General features: G+C 46.7%; 1 protein-coding gene across 5 annotated transcripts in view; it reads right to left on the reverse strand.

Moving 5' to 3' along the window:
• Window positions 1-23,251, reverse strand: part of Srgap3 (SLIT-ROBO Rho GTPase activating protein 3) — a 222,170-nt gene that overhangs the window by 162,606 nt on the left and 36,313 nt on the right. The gene's annotated exons all lie outside the window — the stretch shown is intronic.

Below are 23,251 nucleotides of genomic sequence, written 5' to 3' on the forward strand. Positions count from 1 at the left end.
AGAAAAGAGAAAAGAGAAAAGAGAAGAGAAGAGAAGAGAAGAGAAGAGAAGAGAAGAGAAGAGAAGAGAAGAGAAGAGAAGAGAAGAGAAGAGAAGAGAAGAGGAGGGACCTATTTCTTTACTCTGGTGTTCTGTGTGGTAATGTGACCCCGCCTCCCATACCCACTCCTGTCATTGTGGTGTCATTCACCATGAAGATATCCCCAAAGCCAAACTGATCCTATAGAGCTGTCCTTGAGATGCCCTTTCTTGTGTGTAAGTACCAAGCCTGGTAACCTTTTTTGTCATGGCAACAGAAGACAGACTAGAGCAGACCTACCTGATCTTCGTCTGTTTGGAGTGCACCCCTCCTCTCCGCCTGGCCTGGTCAAACCCTATGCCTCTTTCATAACTTTCTGAAGCCTCTTGGAAGTCTTCTCAATACCTCAGCCCTTCAGGGGAATCTCCTGCTATGTCAGTCTGAGTAACAGAAATTGCTAGAGCCCACCGCTGTTTGCATCTTTTTAAACCGCCTTCTTTGCAGCTAGATGTGGTCATGTGCCTGAATCCTGGCTAATGACACTGAACACAGTAGAGAGTGTCCCTTCTGGGCCTAGCACACATAGGAAGATGTTATTCTTTCTCTTCTCCATCCACAGCTGAATGGAAATTCCTCAGGCTTTGAAGTACACTCCAGTCACAAACTGGAAGAAGCCTGGGTCGCTAAATGGCTATATGGAGCTAATTCCCCCCTCCCAGTCCCCACCACCAATAAAAAATGAGTTTGCAATAAACTTTTTGTTGTTTATTTATCAAGATTTTAATATTGACTTGTTATAGCATATATTTTGCATATTTTAATGCATGACAGGACACAGATTTTGTTTCATCTGTCAATCTTGATTTATAGCAATAGCTGCCATGTTGGGGATTGTTAGGTAGCAACTAAGCTATCAACAAAGACTGGTATGATTGATTAGTTACATATCTACTAGAGGCAAAATTTAAAAATAAAAGTTTAGACGAGGAGGAGGAGAGCCAGCCAGGTATGTTGGTATGTTGAGGCTGGCCCAGATTACAGGAGATCATGTCCCAAACTCTCTGTGTATCTGAGGCTGGTCTTGAACTTCTGATCATCCTGCCTCTACTTCCTGAATGCTGGGATTACAGGCATATATTACCATACCTAGTTTGCTTCAACTTTCAGTGTCTTCCTGAAGAGAAGCGTATCTGGGTCAGTAGGGCATGAGTGACAAGCTCTAGACAGGTAACCTCCTCACTCCTCCTCATCTCAGATCTATCCACTCCATCAGCTGCCCAGCTCTGACCTATCCACGCTATCAGCTTCCTCTGACCAAGCAAAGTGAAAGGGGAGAAGCTGACTTATCCCAGGTACACTTCTGGAAAACCTCATACCCAGCTCCCCCAGCACCCACACGCACTTCTGCAGTCTTGAGTTTAAGGCAGCAGATAGGTCCATCCGAATAATCATAATCCCCAGAACCACTTTTAAATGTTTACATGTCACTAAAATGCACACCTTTAGTCCCAGCATTCAGGAGACAGAGGAAGGTGGATCTCTGGGAGGCCGAGGTCTGGTCTACAGAGCAAGTTCCAGGGCAGCCGGGCTACACAGAGAAACCCTGTCTTGAAACACCACACCACCCTCACTTCATAAATAAATAAATAAATAAATAAATAAATAAATAAATAAATAACAGAACTAGATTTGAAAGCATCCTAAACTAATAGAAGAATCTGGAAATTTTGCCAATACAAAGTCATATTGAACAAAATGCCCCATGGGGCTTGGTGATTTCCTCACTACCACTGAAGGCTGCAGAATAAGGAATAGAATGTCCTGGTCACCGTAACAGGAAGTGGCACTAAGGGGAGGACAGGCTGGGAAACCAAACAGATCGTTGGGCAGGAAGTGGGTACAGGTTTCACTATGATGTCAGCTGAGACAAGTTGGTCTCCACAGGTCACATTCACTCAACTGATGCCCTAGAAGGACAACTGGGGCATTATGGAATATCACAGGCTGGCTCCTGGCCCCAGGGCTTGCTGCTTCAGGAGAGAGGGGAGCCCATCCGTGTATTTATAGGCCTCGGGCTGGCACAAACCAAAGCCACCTGGGGTCACTTGACATCTGCGTTAGCACACATTTCCCTGTGTTTTTGTTTGTTCCATTCAGCTTTAATCAGCCTACTATTTGGAACCTCAATTAGAGTTTCTCACATATCTAGAGCCAAAATGACCAAAAATTTCAAAGATGCCTCAAGACCAAAACAGAAATTGAGACTAGAGGTACAGCAAGGCTAACCCCAATCTGGAACCAAAGGGAAGTCCTGAAACATGTCACATTTGGAGGTCGGGGTCTTGGGGACAGGGGAACACACCACTTCAAATTCCACTAGTCATCCTTCTACTCTACAACCTTAGCCTAGAATGCTGTCATTTAGTCCTTGAACAAAACTCTAAATTCCTTCAAGATCTAGCCCAAGACTCAGAATATCTGGGAAGTCTTTCCAGAGCTCATATCCTCTCAGTGTCCACATCCCACAGGGAGGAATACGATGGGTTTATTACTTCTCCCACATTCTGGTCTTCATCCCCCAGCCTCCTCCACATATCCCTGGCAGACAGAAGTGACACAGGTGTGAAGTTGTCCTGGTTCCCAGCCTCAGAGAGATTTAGGTGGCATCAGGCAGGACATGGAGGCAGAGGCAGGACCACACCCCATAGTCACGGTGACTATAATGATTAGCACTGGGGAAGCTTGAAGTTGATTGAATGTGCTGTCCACATACCTCCACCTTGAGCAAGCACTGCTTTTATAAGTACAAAACCAAACTTTTCTAACAGACCACACATTCCCCCAATTAAACAAGTCCATGATGTAGTCTACTGCTTGGAAAGTAGACATGCAACCTACTCACGGAACACAAAATGACTTGCTGAAACAAGGGGCGTTGACAGAGTGCTTTGAGCACACAGGAAGTAAAGAAATACGCCTGCAGGGGTCAGGAAAGGCTTTGCAACTGGGGGTTGCTTCCCTGGGGACCTAGGGATGAATGAAAGTTCTTCTCTAGACTACCAGGGTAAGCTGGAAGAAGTCTGTTAGAATATAAGCTAAATGATATAGCTAGACAGCCAGATGTCTGAGAGACTACTGGATGTGACGCTGGCAAGCATGGAAGGGAGGCATCAATCCACAGGCCCGAGGGGGTGGGGCCCTCAAACTCTGCACATTCCAAAGAAGGAAATGGATCTGGACCCGGACCTGAACCTGGGAGGCACTTCTGCGCCCCTGGAAGACTCAGCCTGCCTGAGTGTCTCTATCACCAGGGTGTGGGTCATACCAGCCAGTTTGTGCTAACGCTGTGCTTCATGGGGAAGGCCAGCTCTTGTTTGCCTGGGGTCCTGGACTATGCTATGACGAGGGAGGTGAGGTCAGTTACATGAGTCACACACCTCTGGGACTATCTATCTCAAGAGAGAAACCCTGGACGCTGAGGCAAATGGGCGTTTCTAAAGCCGGAACACTTTTAAGGGGACATCCCATATTGTTGCTGGGTCACACCATGTGTGGGACCACACACAGGAAACATTCAAAATTTGATCACTCTAAGACTTCGAGCGATGTATTTTTATCCTTGTCTGACTTCAGTACTTCTTTTTTTTTTTTTCCTGCAATAAACCACAACACTAGAACAGCTTTTTCTGAGTTCTGTGGGTCCTAGACAATCATCAAACACAAGGAGCAATCTTAGAGGTCCCCACTTGGGAGGATCAGTCAGAGATAGCGTGAGAGATGCTTTGCCTAAAAGATTAATGAGTCTGAATTTACCCTACAGTTAGCCGGTATGGAACTGAATGAATTCACCCTACAGTTAGTCAATATGGAACTGAATGAATTTACCCTACAGTTAGTCAGTATGGAACTGAATGAATTTACCCTATAGTTAGGTATGGAACTGAATGAATTTACCCCATAGTTAGTAGGTATGGAACTAAAGGGGCCTAGTCCAGGGCTGTCATGTCCAAGTCAAATGCACAGTTTTGGAAGACTCTTCAGGCTATAGTATAAGTGAGTGAATGGGAAGTGGGGGTGGGGGGGGGTTAAAGTCAGGAGCAGAGAGTGCAGACAAGGAGATTGAAGAGCCAGTCCAGGTGAGAGCTGCCTTCATACAGGCCAGAGCTACAGAAGAGAGCGAGCTCAAGAGATAGCAATGCATGCTACCAGGAGATGGCCAGTCACTCTGTGAGGAGTGACACCAAGCCAGGATGACTCACAGTTTTCTGGCCAAGACAACTGATGGATAGTGGACCAAGTCCTTAAGTGAAGCTGAGGCTTGCGGGGGGGGGGGGGTGAGTTTCTACCTCCCAGGTCAGCCTGATGTCTTTCACTGTATTCATTCTGCACCCCACAGCCCAGCAGGGTACTATATTCTTTTTGTCTCTCCTGGAAGCCATCTCTCCAGTCCTCTGCCCTCAGTGGTCACCAACATCATTCGCTCTCCCTTAAAAGCCTCTCAGAGAAGGAGCACTTGGCCAGTCTCCCTGACCTTGATTTCCTTGCTGGCAGAACCACAAGAAAGACATTAGTAAAGCTTTGTGAAATGGGAGAGGGGGTGGGGTTGGGGATGGGGGAGTGAGGATGTGGCTGGGTACAGTGATAAAGGCAAAAGAAACTACAGACATATAAGCAGATTCAGACATCAAGATGGGGACCTGGGTGTGGCACCAGACAGGGGTTACTGTGATCCCAGGGATCTTGAAGTATCTACAGTGACAGAGAAGGATCCCAGGGATCTTGAAGTATCTACAGTGACAGAGAAGGACTCTCTGGTCTGTGTAGAAACTGTCCGCTTGCCTTGCCTAGGGCTTAGTGGCACCCTCTGAATACCCAGCAGGAACTCACTGTAAGCTGTGCTCCCTCCAGAGGTCAAAGAGTGCCACACTTTCTGGATTAAGTTGCTCCAACTTGTCAGAAAGCCCAAAAATGAGTCCCATGTTCCTGCCATTGCTGGGATGGGTCCAACAGTCCCCACAAGCAACGCTGAGGTCTGTTAGGGGCAACCCTAGGGACTGTTCGTTTCTGGCCTTGTTTTCATCTCTGTCCCATCCCATCTGCACCACAAACAACACACTAAATGCATAGTTAGCTTTGGTTCTCTGGGCCTTCCTCTTTTCTTTGCTTACTCTACAATGGCAAGGTTACAAAGGAAATGACACCCTAGTCTCCCCAAAGGTCAAGAAGGAAAAAGGCAGAGTGGGAGTGGGACCCACCAGCCTCTGGATCTCAAGTGGAAACCTTAATGAGAAAAGAGCCTCGGTGTCCTTTTTCTAAGGACAGTAGTATAGACGGCTGAAAACTGGAGACAAGGCCTGGGATCCAAACAGGCAATGTAGCTGTGGGGCCAGGCAAACCATTTTGTATTTCTGAGTCTCAGATTTCTCATCTGTACAACATGGAGCAAAGCCTGCTCCTTGAGTAGATGTATGGATCTAAGGAGCTGAAGCACCAGGGGCTCAGTAAATACTGTCTATTTTTACTTTGAGCTCACTAAGCCTGGAGATCTGAGAAGACGCCTCTGAGCTTCAAGGTCTACAGGTCCCACGGGGAGGCATGCTCTCTGCAGGTATCCATCACTTGTGCTGAACGGTTAAGAACACATAGTCTGAGCCAAGCACAGCTGGGAAACTCTAGAGAGGTTCTGTGATCCCCACTCCTGCAGTGTGAGTTCACAGCCTGGAAAGAGGGATTTGGACAGAGGGGCAACACTTCCCTCTACAACCACCATGTGCCATTTTGTCCACATTCTGTTTTGAGGCACCCCAGTCTTTTTGTTTAAATGAGTTTCCATGGGGAAAAAAAAAAAAAAAGGTTAATGGAATAAAATCCCTTAGCCCAGGATTCTGATCTGGACTTGGTCATTGCTTGCCTGGATGGCCTGAGAACTACATCTACATCTACATCTCAGTCCTCCAGGATCTTCTGCAAGGATGCTCTTCAATAGAAGACACATACTGAGGACCCATATCAGGCTCTACCTTTAAGAACCCCATCCTGAACTACTTGGGCAGAATGACTTTCAGAAGGACAGCAGAAAAGACCACTGTGGCTTTGTATGGATGATGGCATGCTTCTCAAGGGAGCAGTCTCCCAAGACTGGGTGGGCTTAGGACTGGAAAAGAAAGACAAAAGGATAGTCCAGGAGGATGGAAGCAGATTAATCCAAGTCAAACCAACAACTGTGCACATGATGGATCCATCTACCATATAAGACATGACCTCCTAGAAACAAGGCAGGGGCCATGAACTACCCATGAAGGTATCACCAAGTTAGAAGAGAGGACTCCCCTCTACACTGAGACAAGAAAAGTAGATGACGGTCTATCAAGATGTGTGGCACCCTGGAGAAGATAGCATATACCTTCAAATACCAGCACTTGGCAAGTAGAGGTCCAAGACAGCCTGGGCTACATAAAAAAGCTCTGGCCAGCCTGGACTATATAATAAGACACCTTCTCAAAAAGACTTATTTATTTATTGTTTGGGGTTTTGTTTTTGTTTTAGATTTACTTTGTATGTGTGGTTGGTTTACCTATGTGCATGAATGTGTACAATGTATATGCTTGGTGCCCATAAAGGCTGGGAGAGAGCTCTGGATCCCCTGGAACAGATGACTGTGAACACCATGTAGGTGCTTGGGAGCTAAACCCTGGTCTTCTTTAAAAGCAGCAAGTACTCACAATCCTTTCTTCTGCCACGTTTGTGTTTTGTTTTGTTTTTCACAAGGTCTCAAGTAACCTGGGCTAGTCAGGAACTCAGTATGTAGCCAACATTTTTTTTTTTTAAAAAAGAAATTTTGTTTTGTTTTGTTCTGTTCTGTTTTTTGTTTTTTGACAAGGTCATTTGTACTTGAAGCATCATCTATACCCAAAGCCCTGGGGCTCAAAGGTCCTTTTTAAGATTTTCTAATGCAGTGAAAGATGTGAGTTTTTGAGATAGAGAAAGGGTTGATATGATTTATTTTCTAACTGTGCTGCCTTTGGTTTTACTCTTTTTGGTTGGGTGGTTATCTGGATGGCTGGTTGGCTGGTTGGCTGGTTGGCTGATTGGCTGGTTGGCTGGTTGGCTGGTTGGCTGGTTGGCTGGTTGGCTGGTTGGCTGGTTGGCTGGGTGGCTGGGTGGCTGGTTGGCTGGTTGGCTGGTTGGCTGGGTGGCTGGGTGGCTGGGTGGCTGGTTAGCTGGGTGGCTGGTTGGCTGGGTGGTTGGCTGGGTGGTTGGCTGATTGGCTGGTTGGTTGGCTGTTTGGCTGTTTGGCTGGCTGGTTGGTTGGGTGGCTGGTTGGCTGGGTGGTTGGCTGGTTGGCTGGGTGGTTGGCTGGGTGGCTGGTTGGTTGGCTGGTTGGCTGGTTGGCTAGTTGGTTGGCAGGTTGGCTGGTTGGCTGGTTGGTTGGTTGGTTGGTTTTAAACTTTTTAGTTGCAGAAAATATACATCAGGAACAATCCTTTCTTTGGTACTTTTCCAGAGGCCTTAAACTACAGCATAAAGTCTCTATACTCTTCTAAAATGATAAGTTGGGGGAGAGTCCATTTAAAGACTAGCAGACAGGAGAGAATGCGGGTGATACAGACACATGAAAGTTCCAAGGAAGGACACAGAAAGCTTTATTTTTGAAAGCTAGCACTAAATTCTGTCTTAAGATCGCCGCACAGCCCAGAGAAAGAGAGAGCCACTGAAGGTCATGTACCAATTACAGAAATGAGATTAGAACTCAAGTCCTGCCGTCCCTGGCCATACTTCTCCACTCTTGCCTCCTTAAGGGAGGAGGAGAAACAGCGTTCTTCTCAGGATGCATGCTTGTCCTTTCTGATAGATACAGCAGGCTCCTTTTTCGCTGTGTTTGGAAAAGCCTGCCTTTCCTTTTCCATCAAGCTCAGAGACACTCTCCGGAAAGGAAGGATTCAGGTGTCAGAGAGCGCTGGCCTGGAGAGGACACAAGTCCTGCAGAAATCTGTCACTCCTGAACTCATCATCCTGTTAGCATCACTTATCAGTGCCAGGGAGGAAAGGCGAGTTGGCATTTTGATGTCAGCATCAGCCTCTAGCTATTGCACGGGCCTTGTCAATGGAGTGGCCTGTTTTCCAAGCAAAGGTCTACAGCAGAATCTGTTCAGAGAGCAGCTTGGACCTTATCATCATGCTGAGATTATAAACCAGGAGACTGGCTTGGATGCTAGATGGCTATGGGATCCCAGACATCCTTCTTAGACTCTCAAGGCTTCTGTATACCCACTTTCAACGAGATGACAGTTCCCAGTAGCTTCAATATTTCGATAACCACCAAATACTGTGTGTAACTATAGTTTGATTCTTGGGCTGTGACACACACACACACACACACACAATGTACATACATAATGTATAAAGAGAAGGGATTACTACCGCTTTTTAGAATTAAACCACAGAGCAGTTAAAAAGCTGAAAGGGGCTTCCTTACTGATGTGGAGCCCTTCAGGTGAGCTCTAAGAGGGAGCTCGTGTGCATAGGATATGAATGTGATATGCATTCTAAAACTAACCTGTGAAATCAGCCAACAGAGAGAGAATCTGACTCTTCAGTGGAGAACCAGAGAGCATTGCAGACATGAAACTCCCTCTCCTGGAGACCCTGGTCTCATCACTGCTTTCTGTGGTGTTGTCCATTGCTCTACAGAAGCTGGGGACCGACTGCCCTCCGTCTTTCAGGCCCTGTGAGCCTTAGACTGATCACTGCACTTGCTCCAGGAGCAAAACTTTGCATGGCATGACCTCTCATCATCCGAGTTCACCACGCGCTGGTGCTTTCAGTGGTTAAGCTACTGTAGAAGTCTTCATGGCCTTCAGTGTGTATGTCAATCAATGTTTAGTTACCTTCCTTTTCATCTGTAGTCTGTTCTTCTGATCCCTGCACACAGCATAAAGGAGGATGGAAGTAGGAAGCGGAGAGTAGCTCTCTACCTCTTTCTATACCAGATTCCCCTAAGGAACCACAGGACCCGTTTCCAGGGCATGTGACACATGCGCAGCCACCAAGCCCCCAGTTCTGTCTTAGAATTCTGTTTGTGAACAGGGAGCTGTCCAGTTTCTCACTCTGTACTGAGCCCTGCATGTCATGCAGCTGGGTTCAATGTGGCTAATAGTGAGCTTCAGGGAAGATCAGCCTATCCCAGTGTTGTCTCTAAACAACACTGTAAACTGTGTACAGACAGAATCCACCCATGTAAGGAGAGGCCACAAAGCAAAAGGCTGGGGCCTTTCTTTCTGCTCTGAAGAATATGCATATGTCACCAAGCAAGGATAAACACTCACGCATGGGGCCTGAGAAACAGGCCAACGCTAACACATTTAAAAACCCAGCCTGTAGAAAGGTAAACAAAAGAGATGCAGGAAGCAGGCAGGTGCGCCGTCCTCTTCATTCATAAGGGGACATTTTCTGGTACTTCTCTAGGCAACAGCCAATTTCAGCAAAGAACCTTAACAGGAATCTGATACAGTTTCCTTGCTGTCCCCATCCAATATCTGCCCCTCCCCTTCCCTTCCTAAGCCAGCTATCTCCCGTCCCCAGCACCTCTCATCTGCTAAAAGCCTGAAAGGTTTAATCTCCAAGAAGGATGCTCAAGGGCCCTGTTATCAGGGCTGCTTAATTCTGCATTTGCCACGGGCTTAATCATCTGCATCAGACCGTACTCTCGTGACTCAGCCACTCACACTCAGCTTAAAGGAGCAGAGCCAGAGTGGCTACCACTTCAGCAGCCCCTCACTCACTCATCAGAGCAAATGCAGCCTGGCAAGGCTGGGGGCGGATGCAATTTTGTCTTGTTTGTCAATAACACTAAGGTTCCAGACGACTGACTGGGTTTTTTAAATGTCATGGCATTTCATTCCTCCACTGTCAATCAAACGATTTTCAATGGCCCGTGTTTCTTTCTCTCTTTGTTTTGTGTCATGGTTATAACTGTTCTCCTCCGAGCTGCCACATCACCTTCACAAGCCGCACTCCTAATGGCTTTACCATAGTCCCCCAAATGGCTGCAACCATCCAACCTGTGACTAGTCTCCTCAGCTGGGCATCATTGCATACACTGTTTCTCTTTGCTTTTTTTAAGGGACACAAAGAATATGTATATATTAGTGAACATAAAACCCACAAGTTCCAGTCCTGGCAAGTGTCAGGCTGTCAGATAACCTTAATCAATGCCCAGTGAGGAACGGAGCTGTTCTGGGACTGCGTGTACCTATGAGGCAGTGCGGCTGGAGCTTAGGGATAGCAAACCCTTCAACTATGGCCTAGCACTCTCCAGACCTCATGGTCACAAGCACGGGGCCCACACAGCTTTAGATCCTGCTCCATTCTTCAGTGACACAGTGGTAGCTATTCCAAACAGCCAGGTAGATACTCAGTCCCAGGAGCCAACATGGCCATCCGTGTCAATCAAGTGGGGAACCAATGGCCAGCATGGCTAGGCCTATGATAGCTACATTATATGCCATAGAAAGGACACAGTGCACAGGGAGTGGCATCAGTTTGCATCAGTTTCACTGTGGACTCTGCCATAGCCAACGAGCTGGGGTTACCTGTCACCCCTGAACCCATAAGAACTTGGAAATGTGGTTGTGATATGCCTTTGCCTCACAGTGAGACCTCAGTGCCCTACCTGACCTTAACCATGTAAGTGCTGCCGGCTGCGATGGCACTGGGGATTCGGGAAAGGTTTTCCTAGAGGTCGTACGCCTATGGCTATGTGGCACAGCACGGCTGTGGCTGCCGCTGGGGATGCTGGCCCTGTGTCTGTGCCTTTACCTGCCACTGCACACAGTACATGAGTACCTCGCACGTGATGGCTCATCGCTGCTGGACAGCTATGAGGAGATGAGCCTTAGTAGGTCAACACGGCTGCCGTTTGGCAGTAACCGCTTACTGCATGGACCTGGCCTGGACACCATCTGCAGTTATGGACTTATTGTGTGTTCTTTCTCAACTGCAGTACTAGTGTGGGACCCCAGCTTCTCAGCAGTGTCTCTAGAGTTACCTAACTCTGGGATCTGTCATCTTCCAGCCCCTTCCTCAGACACTGGCTGACCTGCCACCTGACTGGGTGACTCCTTGGTCCTGGGTGGCAGTGATTTCTCCATACATTATTTTTAGTTTCCTTGAGAATAATTTATTTTTAAAGCAGTATATGTTTATGGTCGACCACATGATATGATACCCAGGTACAATGTAATATTCACTTTAGGATAAGCTTGTCTCTCTCAAACACTCGTCATTTCTTTGTGGCAAGAGCGTCTAAATCTTTCCATCTAGTGTTTCCGAAATGTGGGGTATGTTATCATTCAATATAGTTACCCTGCTGGACAAAGAGCCGCGTTTAGATTTTTAGGCATTAATTATTGCTTTTGAGAGCCTGGGGTTCAAATCTTGGCTCTGTGTCTTACTGACTTGTGAGACCTTAAGGAGAAGCAACAGTATTCTCCAGCTCACAGCAGAGGGCAGGAAGCTCCTTTTGGATTATGAAAACACGTACTTGTTGTTTCCTGGTCTACTGGACCCTGTCCTAAAGGAATTCCAAACAGTTGTTCCTGGCCATTGAAACCTTCACATCACCACAGCTATTAAACAGAAAGCTAGAGAAAAAAAAAAAGCAAACAAAACAGTACCATGCTAAATGTCCTCAGGAAACAAGTGGAGTTTTCAAGGCGGCTTTATGAATCATATGGTACAATATCATGCTGTTGATTGGCTAGTAATAATTTTGAAAAGCGATTTAAAAGCAATCTGACAATAGTCGAGGCAGACATTAGAAAGGTTACCCATGTGGTTTTTGTGCTCAGGGGTGGGAGATCAACTGTCAGGAAGAAGTAAAACTACATCCCACATAGCTATGGTCATTAGCTGCGGAAAGAAAAATCTCTGTGCCCTTTAAATATAAGCAATGTGGTATTTTTAAAGATAAATAAGCTATATCACAGAAAGGAGATTTGCCTTACTTGAACAGACTTTATAAAGAGCCTATATGTGCTATGGTACATGGGAGGAAGTTGTCAAGGACCCTTCTGTTCAGTCCATGAATGATTGGCACCTAGGCTCTTCTGCTTAATCCTGAGATAAACAGGAAGATGAAGAAATGCCCCACACCCCAAGATTCGACCCCAACTAGCTGAATATCATGTGAGGTCCAGCAAACAACAGCATACTAAGATCAACGTCACACATGCTGAAGTTTGAAACCCATCAATACCAGAAATGGTGTGGTACTTCCCTAATGCAGCCCAGGACAAGCCTATAGCCTGAGCTCACTGGATATATAGGTGATTTGGCAAAATACAGAGCAGGCCATGAAGTAGGTCCAATATGAGCCTGGTGGTGCCCCCTTTAAGCCAAGTTCCAAGACGCCCATCCTCTGCCCTTGATAGACAGCCAATGTTTGTCCAGATGGATAGATTCCCTAATCTGGCACACACCATTTTTGATGTCTGAAAATGAAATTTCTAACAGGAAGGTTCAATAACATCAGAGCAGCAGGAAGGACACTGACAGAAGCCAGCTGTGCCCCACTCTTGCCCTCTTTCAACCACTGACTCCACCCCTCACAGACCACCCCAACAGGCTGACAGACCCCCAAGATTCTGAGCACACAAAGGGTGGTGAGGGCTCCCCTGAACCCATAGATGATGAAGCCCATGTTGATGCTCAGGTGACAGTAAAACCTCGAAGCCAAGACAGATGTTCAACCAAATGAAGCAGTTGTAGGAGAAAATGAAAGCTTGCCCACGAAGACATCTGCTGTTCATTAACCTCCTAAGCAGAGCTACAGCAGAGCCATCTGCTGGAACAGACTCCAGAGGCAAAGACTTCCCCACCCCTGGGTATCTCTGTAAGCTCCCAGAAAAGGCCTGGCCTTGAGCAGAAACAGAAAGAGAACAATTCCATTTGCTCTCTAAGCTCTCTGACTCCTTCCAAGGTTAGGAGCTGCCAAGATCATGGTCAGGAGATATCTCACAGAGATGCCGTCACAGAACGTGATGTTTTCCATGAGGCAAGCCCTTATTCCATATCAAGTTCATGTGACACACGGGGAGACAAAATGACAATGAGGGGTGATGTTGGGGCAAAGTGACTCCTTAAGTGGCCTACCTGACAAAGTCATGTCTTGATTTCCCATGGACCAGACAGTGAAATAGGCTACTTCAGAAGGAATCTGTCCTTTTATCTTCCCAAGTCTATGTCCTAGGGACTGCTACTTGTCTTCTACAAATGACAGAGCAGGGTTTCAAACTCAGACCTTCCAGCTTCCAGAAAAAGCAGCTGGCTTCCTTCCGTGGTGTTTGTGCCACCAAAGCCACTGTCTTTGGTTTTGGAGGATGGGTGGGAAGGGTGGGCGGAACAGGCACAACAAAAGCTATTTGTAGGACTCTGACAAAAGATTATGCATGGATGGGGCTCAATGCTTTTGATGCTTTTCAAGATGGCCAGACGGAGGCTTGAAATGTATCCATGGAAACAGCCATGGTTAGGCGCTGCAGCCAAATCAGTTCACCCCTGAGGCGGTTGAGATGAGAACCCTGGAAACTTCCTTGACAAGAGACTGGTGGCGGCTCCCACCTTATTGCTAGTCTCAGCCTTCTCTGTCCCCACAGCAGAACCACTTGAAGATTCAGTCCCCTACTAAGGCATCAGACAGTACAGACACCAGAATTTCTGGTGCCAAGCATTTATCTCCCTCCAAGACCCCCAGTTCTGGGGAGCCCAAAAGCCCTTGGGGTAGTCTAGTTTCTCTAGTGTGCCCTGCTCTAGCAGGATCAGGCCCTAATAATGACCTCTCTTCTGGAGCAAGGCTCTCCCTAGCCCCCCAGACTCTAGTCTCCTTGGACCTCACCCATATGCCTCCGTCTGCATTCTAACCCAGGTGTCCCTAACCCCTGGAAACATCATTTTCAAGAACATCTCAAGGAACACTGGCCCCAGATCGCCATGGGGCCTACAGCCCAGGCACGTGGCCCCTCACAGCCTGGCCTCTGCTGATTTTTCTGGTGAGAGCTCGTCCCCACTCAGGAAAGGAGTATTATGCTTCCATGGTGGAGAATACGCTATGGCTCTCAGCTGAACCTTTCTCCAGAGTATTGCTGTCCTAGGCAGAAAGGGCACCTTTCTGGAGACGTGCTGACTAGAAGGTACAGAGCTGAGCCACATCTATCCGTGCAGATCAGCTCTGACAGCCATTCCCGTCTCAGCTGCCCCTGGGAGTTCAGTGAGGCTTCCAGGGAACTATCGGAGTCCAGCCTCTCCCCTGGTCCAGATTTTCATTCTGAGAGACATCTGCAATGGACTTTTCCAGAAGTCTCAAACTCACAGACTGGTTCCCAGAGAACTCGGTGCAACGCAGATAATGTCTTCATTAAATTGGAGGGTACCAGAGCCCAAGTTCTTCCTACCCATGTGCCCCCCTATAACCAAAATAACCACCAGGCTCGGGAGTGTTAGTCTAAGCGCTGGACTGGATTGTAATACTAACTGTGCCACATACATGCTAGGACATTTACTTAACGTGTCTGATCCAGTTTCTTAGCTATAAGTTGATGACTGAGTGCTGGAATGCTTATCCTGGCAGCTCACAGCAACTTAAATTACATTACTCATTTACCGTTTACTAAAAACTTGCACTCCAGCCTAGCCGTGACTGCCTCCCAGGAGCCCTCAGCAGCCCGAAAGCTAGAACAGATAAACCTCATTCTGCATCCCTGCAGTGCCGGCCCATACCTCGCCATAGTTCTCGCTCGCTCCATTTTAACAACCTGATTTTTGCCACAAGAGCTTCAGGAGGGAATGTGGCTGCGCAATTGGCGTCCCTCTGTGCCAAGCTCAGAGCCTGGCACATGCAGGTACTTCAAAAATATCCGGAGGGTCTGGAGAGAAGGCTCGGTAGACAAAGCCCTTGACTCACACTCAGGGGGACTAGAATCCAGACCCTCAGAACCCATGTGCATGCCTGGTGGGTAGGGAGGCATGTTATTCTGACACTCCAATGGCTCTAGAGAGCAAGCTGGCTAACTCTATAACTAGTCATATCAATAAGCTCTGGGTTCAACTGACCTCGGTAAGCGTGGTGGAGGGCGATTGAGGAAATGTCCTGATGTCAGCCTTGGTTGCTGTGAGCTGCCAGGACACACACATGAGCATATGTACTCACATACGCTAACATGCATACACCACACACACACACACACACATATATATATATATATATATATATATATATATATATATATATATATATGCATATAGGTAAAGGGCTTACTAAGTCATGAAGTTAGAGATCCCTGGAATAGACACCCCTTTACAAATGGTTTCCATGGGTCAAGACTCTATTTGATTTTCATGGCAACCTTGTACTCCTTCCTGCGGATGAAGATGCAAAGAGCATATTCGGATTGAGCCAAATATGCACAGGGTTCCCTTCCCCAACTCCCCACCAAATCCCAGAGAAGTAGATGAGACAAAGTTTGTCCCCACTACCACCTGGGCCTCTCCTGGTTTTGTGACTGCTTCATTTGCAGATCACACTTTAATGGTGCAGGAAACAATGGGAGAACTGGAATTTGGAAGGCACTTAAACCTCAAGTCCAAAGACTTCATGAGTCACAATTCCAGCCAACAGGGTCCTGTGATTTTCAACAAATCTGGAAGAGGCAGAAAGCGTAATGAAAAAGCCAGAGGCACAAAATCCCAGGCAGGGCTCTGAGTTGAGCATTAATAGACAGCCTCCACAGCACTGGGGGAGGGGAGCTTCCCAGTCAGCCCCTTTCCCCCAATTTATAAACCCACACCTCCCATCATGCCTGGGTTTTAACTGGATGTGTTTGGTCATCTGGTGTCTTCGGCTCTGAACTTATCTCTGTTCCTGTGTTGAACACTGGCTGTCTCCACTCCCTGAATACCCTATCAGTCAGGAGATAAAAAGGGGGTGGGGGTGGGGGGGACGGGAAGCACACAAAAGCCCTTTTCCAGCTTCAAAATACAAAATCTTCTCTCTTCTGCCTCATGGGGGTGGGGGATGGGGGACAATTCTACACCCAAATATGGTACCAAGCAGATTTAACCTCTCTAAGGTTTTTTTTTTTTAAGTGCTAATCGAATGCGTGATTTTTTTATTCCTCTAAAGAAACTGTGATAATACAATTAGTGATACACAGAGACCTAAAGCTGGGAAAGGCTGGTCCTCCCCGCCCCCAGCCTCAGCAGTCATAGGAGTGAGGCTTTGAAATGAAGAAATCTATTGTCCCCAGGAAGCTAAACTCACAAATCCCAGCAGAGTGGGGATGCTGGGAACCTCCCTTTGTGCAGGCAGCCAAGGGCTGTGTGGTACAAGCTTCAGAGCAGCCTGGCCCGGCCTATTTGTGACTTGTTTAAGCTTCCACCAGCCATAAATATTGATCCCCATGTAGGATGTAGGAACTTAGCAGTGCAAACGACGTGTGGAACTGGACAGCTGGAAAAGACTCTCCTTTCAGACCCCAGAGTGGGGAAGATACATCCGGAGTGTGACTGACTCTCATCCGAAGATGTGCACGGAGTTCTCCAGACAATCCAATCAACACACAAAGCCCTACATGTCATTTCAGTTCAGATGCTCCAGTAGTCACAAGGAAAAGGAGGTGAGATTCATGCTAATGCTGTTTTCTTTACCCTGAATATTCAAACCGTTATTACCTACACGTGTAATAAATATAAAGTATTATTAATAAAACATTTTACATTCCTCACTGTGTGTATACAAGTGTTCCTCACTGTGTATATGTGCGTGTGTGTGTGTGTGTGTGTGTGTGTGTGTGTGTGTGTGTGTCAGCCTCCAATGTCATTCCTCAGACACAGTCCACCTTGCTTTTTGAGACAGAGACAGAATCTCCCACTGGCCTGGAGCTTGCTGATACTAGGCTAGGCTAGTTGGCCAGTGAACCCCAGAGATCCACCTGCCTCTGCCCCCCCCCCCCAAACAATGGGATTACAAGCTCACACCACCATTGCTCACACTACCATTGCTTGACAATACAGGATGCCTTGCTTCCCAACTTCATGACCCTCTTCCTCCCCCTGCTAAAAGTTATCTTCAAGAAGCAGGGAACCCTTCCAGCGTGCTGAAAGGAGCCTGATATGGCTGTCTCCTGAGAAGCCCTGCCAGAGCCTTACAAATACAGAAGCCAACCATTGCACTGCGCGCGGAATTAGAGAAAAGACTGAAAGAGCTGAAGGGTTTGCAACCCCATATGAAAAACAACAATATCAACCAACCAGACCCCCCCCCCAGAACTCCCAGGGACTAAGCCATCAACAAAGGAGTACACATGGCTCCAGTTGCATATGGAGCAGAGGATGGCCTTGTCATGCATCAATGGGAGGAGAAGTCCTTGGTTCTATGAAGGCTCGGTGGATGTCCCAGTGTAAGGGTATCAAGGGCAGGGAGGTGGGAGTAGGTGGGTGGATGGTGGAACACCCTCATAGAAGCAGCAGGAGGGAGGATGTGATAAGGTGTTTCTGGGAGGGAGGGAAACCGGGAAAGGGGATAACATTTGAAATGTAAATAAAGAAAATATCCAGTTTAAAAAAAAAAAAAAGCAAGGAATCCGTGTTGGTTCTACAGTCCTAGACACTAGGCTAGCACTGGGAGCACAGTCCCAACTGTATTTGCTGAATGAATGGATGGGAAGAATCCAGTGAGTGCTGTATCTAATCCTTGCACGGGAAACCTGGGCCTGTTCTCTAGGGACTGAAGGGAGTTCTGGAATGGGAGACTTTGGGTACTGGAACTGGGTAAGTTCCAGGTACACCAGGAGAAGCTGGTCATCTGTCCTCAAGGCATCTGCATTAGGTACCATCAGACACGGTTTACCAGATAAAATCTCAGACCCAGAGACCGGGAGACAGAGGACTCTGACCGAGCCAACATCCGAGTTCCCTTCCGATAATCTAATCCCCTCATTTTTCATGTTTGTTACTGTTTCACATAACTTGGGCTCAAACACTGACTTCCTCCTATGCCCAGGGATACCAACTAGGACTTCCCCTCATTCACTCGAGTGGCGTCTGCCTGGGTCCTTTTCTGTGGCACTGGGCTCCGTTCTAGGCAGGAGTTTGCAGCGCTGCGCATTGAGCCGCTGCTTCTGTGAAGTGCAGCTTTTTCAGAAGTTTTATTATCTATATTTGAGCTTTACAACAGGCTGTGACGTGATAAATCTATAGTTAAAAGTTTACTATCACGAGACAAATTAACATACCTGTCACTTGAATATTTTTGTGATAAGAGCAGCTAAAATTTATGTATTTAACCAAATGTCTTAATAGAATTCCTTTTTGGTGAGAAGCTCCTTATTGGGCACACTACTATTAACATTCCCCTGTTGTATAGCAAACCTCAGCCTTGTCCTTCCTTCATATCTGTTATTTTCTGTTCTCTGCCCGATGACCACGCCTACCCACTTCCTGGTCACTGGTGTCTCAGTCTCTACTTTTGTACCGTTGGCTTTTAAAGAATTTCACAAGTGATTTGTAGGGTCTTTCTCTGTATTTTTCATTCTTTTATTTCATATACTTTTATATTTTTTTTCTTTCTGTATCTATCTCATTTCACTCAACATGATATTCCTGGGTCCTTCTGTGTTGTGGCAAATGCAGGACCTCCATTTTTACAGGTTCCTCTGTGTCTATACACAGATAAATGTTTACATGTAAGTCATTCTCTGTGCCCAGACTGACTATGGAACAGTCCCAGTGATGCCTCAGTAGGCCCCCAAGGGATGCCAGGTTCTGGGGTGGCACTGCGCAGTTGATCCAGGCTGCAGAGAAGGAACACATTCTTGGGTGATGCTGTTCTCATCTATGAGGACATTTTCCTCAGCGGGCAGAGAGCAGTGTCCCAAGACCCAAGAAAAATCTACAGCCTTGAAGGAATATTAGAGTTTAGATCTTGAACATCACTCATGGGCTTTGGCTTGATCCCCGGGAATAAGATACCAGAGGCAATGAAGTCTTTCAGCAATCAGGCAGAGTGGAACAGGACCATGAGGGGCATGCCCTAGAAAGAGATTAGGGAGCCATCCTTTCTGTCTGAGTAAACTCTTCCTGTTGCTATGATAAAACGCTCCAACAAGGAGAAATGGCTACTTCTGGCAATTCCAGGTTACAGTCCACCATGGCGGAGAAGTCACAACAGCAAGATGTAGAGGCAGCTAGTCACAGAGCAGTCAAGAAGCAGAGGGAGGGGAGTGCTGGTCCTCTGCTCACTTTCTCTCTATAGAGTCTGGAATCTAAGCGCAGGGAATGATTCCACTCACAGTGGGTAGGTTGTCTTCCCTCTGTTAACCTAATAAAGATGATCTCCCACATGCATGTCCAGAGGCCTGTCTCCAGGGCAAGCCTAGGTCTTATCAGGTCAACAGATAAGATTATCTATCTATCTATCTATCTATCTATCTATCTATCTATCTATCTATCTATCTCTCCTCTCCTAGGAAATGGGCAGTTTTACTCTACCATGCATTTTAGACATAATATACTGTCAGACCTCAAGCCCAAAGGTGATCACGGGTTGAGCCAAAAGAAACATTTTCTCTTTATAAATCAGCCATCTCAGTATTTTGTTAGAGCAACAGATAGCTGCCTCTAATGAGAGAGATGTTTGTCTCTATCCTGTTTTTTTTGTTTGTGTTCTTTAGCCATACAGCCCAAGGCTGGCCTCACACCCAACATCCTCTTGCCTCAGATCCCCAATGGCTGAGGTTACATGTGTGCGCCATCACACTTGCCCACATCTGTTACAAGTAGCACAGACAGAAAGTCCCCAACCAATAAAGTCATGACAGAACTTCGTTTCGAAGTCTCAGGAATAGCACCCTGGGCTCCCTCTGCTCTACCCCAGCCCTTTGTCCTGTCCCTGTCATCTCTGCCCTCAGTGCAGCAGCTTCTGAATGGACCCCATCTTCCTAACACATAACACAGTTTCCACATCTGACTCATTTCTCAGCCCTCCCATAAACGCACACAGTACACCTGGCTTCCAGGGCAGCTCCTCAATGAACTGCTCTCCTTTCTCAGCTCTCGGAGATTACCGTGGATTTGACCACGGTCTTCCTAGGCCCTCCACATCACCACTGCTCCTTAGCTTAACATCCACACCCTCAACATGACCTGTGGCCAGACTGTACCCAGGCAAAGCAATGCTCACCTAGAAACCACCAGGCTTTGTGGCTGGGCTTGATGTGCACCACACACACATACACACACACACACACACACACACACACTCACATACACACACACCTCCGTTCTTCTGCTACTCAGTCCTCTCTCCACAGGCCAGGGACAAACTCCTATTGCCAACAGACAACTAATTCCTGCCATAAGACAAACAGAAAATCCAAAAGTGTCTAAGGGACTTTCTCTTATGTGACCACAGACAACTATGCTACAATCTCATGAAGAGAGGAGGCGGGGCTAAGACCTGAAACCAAAGATCTGCCGGTCAGGCTCAAGCCAACCTTCTCACTGCAGAACTTCCTGAGGATATTGAACCTTCTCCTAAGCCCTGATGTTGGAGAATATGAGGCAGTTCACCCAATGCTTTTTGGCGAGGAGGATGATGGAAAAACAGGTGTACTGTTAGGCAAATCTGAACCAAAGTTTCAGCTCAGTGTTTACTGCAAATCTTACAGCAAGCTCCTTATATCTGTTCTGTGAGAAGGTAACTGTACCTCACCCACAGCCACCTTGAGGATTAGCTGAACAAACAGCACACAGTGTGCCTTCAAATAGCGCACAGTGTGCCTTCAAATAGCGCACAGTGTGCCTTCAGTTCATGTTGACTGCCAGTGCTGTTACCAGCAAGGGGCAGGGAAGCAACAAATACACAGATACCATTCTCTGATTCCACTGTGTTTATGTGATGCCAAAGCAACTAAAAGGGGGAAAAAAAGTTGACAAAGGTGTCCCTGTCACCCAGATGCGTGTTGGCTGGAGCCATACGGCATTCCTCAGCTTTCTCCTTATCATTCTTTCACCTTCTCAGCTCCCCTGGGGATACTGCACATTGCTAAGTGATACTGTAAGATATGACCAGGGTTCTTTTCCTGATGGATCTGAGGACTTTAAAGATGCAGAATATCTGTACAGTGTAACTATGGTGAACAGGGTTGGGGGTGGATACGCTGTGGACTAAAGTTGGAATCTTACAGTGGGTCCTCTAAGGCTAAAACCAACTTCTCAGAACACATCTTTTCTTTCAAACACAAAACAAAGGCTAAACAAGCCCCATGGAAAATGAAGAGACAGCAAAAATCAGTGGCCTGCCAGAGGATGAGAGGGGTGCAGGTGCCACCGAAACTGTCACCTACAAGGCTGGGAAACTTCGAACCTTCTACCCAGCACCACACTGGGCAAGTCTGTGGACAGTCAAAGTTCTGCCAGAGGTAGCAGCAACTTGTCTTCGACAACTTGCTACTGGAATTTCAAAGGTTTCTATCTGTTGATATATAATAGCCTTCGAAACCACTATCCAATAGATGCAAACATATTTGTCCAAAATAGCACAATGTATGCTATCAAGTAAAGAGCCATCAGTGGGTTTTGTCTGAAGTCGTGATCATTAAGATACACTCTATCTCCCCCAGACACTCATGCACGCTGAAATATATGTCCACCTAGAGATGAGTAAGCAACTCCTTGTAGCAGAATCATTCTAACAGACCCAGGCTGGAAACACTCTAGATGTCCCCACATAGGTACATCGAGAAATAAAATAAGGTAGACCATAAATTGGAATGTTATTCACCAGTGAAAATCTTACATGTGCTGTAACATAGGTTAACCTTGAGTGGACTTCAAAAACATTATGCTCGGAAAAAAAAAAAAAAAAAAACAACTATACACAAAAGAACAGATATGTTGTCATTTCTCTATGTGTGATGCCCACATGGAGTCAGTCTATGGAGGCAGGAAAGAGATTTCTGACTGACTAGAAAGAGGTAACTCGAGGTGACTGCAGATGAGCTCAAGGGATATTTTAGGGAACATGCAATATTCTTCCACTATGGTGTTAGCTGCACAGTTCTGGAATTTTACCCAAAGCATCAGTGAACTGCTCACACCTATAATCCCGAGGGGCTAAGGCAGGGGGATCACTAGGAATCTGAAACAGCCTGAGCTACAGTGAGAGACCTTGTCTCAAACAAAACAAAACTAGAAAGTCAAAGGGCTGTCCATGTGCTAAGATTGCCAGATAAATTAAGTCTTTTTAAAGCGATGGCAAAATACACTGGGACACACTTGGAGAGCAATTCCGGGAGAGTCTACAGGACAGTGGTAGCACTGATTTCCCCTAAAGGGATAGGGAGGGCATGGGCCAACTGGTCACTTCCTGCCTTCATTTATTTCATCATTCTGTCCTATTTTTAAAGGCTCCCTTGTTTGTTATTTATGTTTATGCGTGTCCGTCTGCATGAGTATACGAATGTGTGCACTCAGTACCTCTGGAGCCAGAACAGGGCATGAGATCCCCTAGAGCTGGAGTTACAGACAGTTGTGGGCCACCCAAGGCTGGTGTTGGGAACTGAACTTGGGTCCTCTGATAGAGCAACAAGCATTCTTAATGCTGAGCCAGCGGTGCACTCCTCTCTCCTGTCTTCTCCTTCATCACCTCCTCTCCCCCACCCTTGCTTTCTAAACCTGAGGTCAAACCTTCAACCCACTTGTCTCACTTCCTTCACACTGGGATCACTAGCATGTGCCCACACGACTCACTTCCATTTTACTCTCTTTACGGTCTCAGCCTACTCCTTATTTTATGTTTGTTGTTGTGTTTTACATGCTGGGAACTGAACCTAGAGCCCCAGGCTTGCCAGGCAAGCATTCTACAGCTGAGCTATGACCCCACCCTCTTCTTGCCTTTTTGTTAGTTAGTTTGTTTAAATTTGAGGGCTACCAAGACTGGCCTTGAACTTACTCTCCAGCCCAAACATGGCCTCACAGATAGCTGGGATTACACACCTGACTCATCAGACGCAGCTGATTTATTAGCTGTATGTTGAAGCATTTCATCAATAAAACGTTGTGAGAAGAGTGAGTATTAGGTTTATGATCTAAAAATGAATACCCAGGTGCTGGAAGTGCAGCTCAGAGCTACTTCATTATTCTTAGCATGTACACAGGGATAAATATGAACACACAGAG

This window comes from Mus pahari, chromosome 2 (assembly GCF_900095145.1).
Source record: "Mus pahari chromosome 2, PAHARI_EIJ_v1.1, whole genome shotgun sequence".
Taxonomy (NCBI): Eukaryota; Metazoa; Chordata; class Mammalia; order Rodentia; family Muridae; genus Mus; species Mus pahari.